This window comes from Chinchilla lanigera, unplaced genomic scaffold, assembly GCF_000276665.1.
Source record: "Chinchilla lanigera isolate Chin_1 unplaced genomic scaffold, ChiLan1.0 scaffold00017, whole genome shotgun sequence".
NCBI lineage: Eukaryota > Metazoa > Chordata > Mammalia > Rodentia > Chinchillidae > Chinchilla > Chinchilla lanigera.
Window position 1 is genome coordinate 25,540,633 of NW_004955418.1, and position 1,605 is coordinate 25,542,237.

Genomic DNA, 1,605 nt, shown 5'->3' on the forward strand with positions numbered 1-1,605 from the left:
AGAAAAAACTTGTAACATATATATGACATACCTTCACATTTAAGACATTTAAATAGGAATCATTTACATAAAAATTTCAGATTTGCAAAAAATACATGATACTGAGACAGAATTATCAAATTTATAATAAAAAGAGGATCAGGGATAAGCAATTGCTACAGCCACAGAAACACAGAAAGATCACCCAGGATTTGAAGGTGGAATAATTAAACATTGGACAGCACTGACTAGGAATCAACTGTTCCTCAAAATGTCAGGCCTAGAAGGCCCAGGGAGGGAGGTTTCCATGAGGTTAAAGGGGAAGTACAGAGGCAGAGTATTTGGCTGTCTTTGATTGCTTCTTACAATATACATCACAGCAACCAGCCATTTTTAATAGATAGAAGCAACTGGAGCTGTAACAGGAAATGTCACCTGGACAAATGAAGCATACTGGCTAGGGGAGCATTTTCTGCCACATTTTCCTCCTCTTTTAGTTTCCTGGCAAATCTTTGCTCAGCATATTACATGTGATCTTCTGAGACAAGGCCCAACTAGAAGCAGTAACATTAGGGTTGTTAGTGATCCTAGGATGGACCCTAGCCAAGATCTCCAAGATTGTCTTATTACAGTTTTTCCCTAAATTGCTTTCGGAAGAGACAAAATTTAGGCCCCTCTATTCTGTAACATTGCTCCAGCAAGGTAGTGAAGGAGTCTAGTAACTTGTTTAATATGTCTTGGACATTCATCAAATTTTGGACAAGTATTGACTTGTTATTTTATTTTCTTGGGGCAACCATCCATAGAGTTGTGTGTGAGAAGCACAGACTGTCAAAACAAGCCTGCAAGGGGAATAGATATGGAGCAATCCTGTGCATGGTGTCCTTGAGCTTCAAATGTACATGGATTGTTCAGTGTCCAGAGTCAAGAGAGCAGAGTTTTGAGTGCATCAGCTCTTTAGAGTGAACCCCTGTTTACTGCCATCTGTAAACAGGGTATACTCGGCATCTTGTATGGGGTTTATTTTTAAGTCTAGTACATTATGTGGCACCTGGACAGTTAGACCTCAGCCTAAGGTGAGCTTCTGAGCTTTCTTGATAAGAAGGACAGTGGCTACTAAAGCATGAAGGCAAAGGGTAGAGTCAGCCCTTAGCAGTTGGATCCAAGTTTTTTGTTTTTTTTTGTTTTGTTTTGTTTTGGTTTGGTTTTGGTTTTTCTCCGGTACCAGGAACCAAACTCATGACCTTGTGCTTGCCAGGCAGGTGCTTTGCCGCTGAGCTAAATCCCCAGCCCCTCAAGTATTTTTACAGGTAGGTCACTGGGCATTCCCAACCACTGACAGTCTCAGTAAGCATCACTGTTTTTGTGAACTCAGGATCCAGATTCTACAGAAGCCAGCAGCTGCAAAAGTTTTGCAGTGCTTTATCATTTAACCAGTTTCTGTCAGATATTGTACCAGAGCTTTTCTGCATTCTTAGCATGCAGCTCAGGTGTCATTTGTCAGAAGATCAGTGATATTTTGTGCTGAGGAACTAGGGAGGTCAGCTATGAGGGCTTCTCCAAAGATGATAAACAAGTTTTTGAACCTCCAGAAGTTTGAGTCCAAGTCAGTTGACTTTGAGTCTA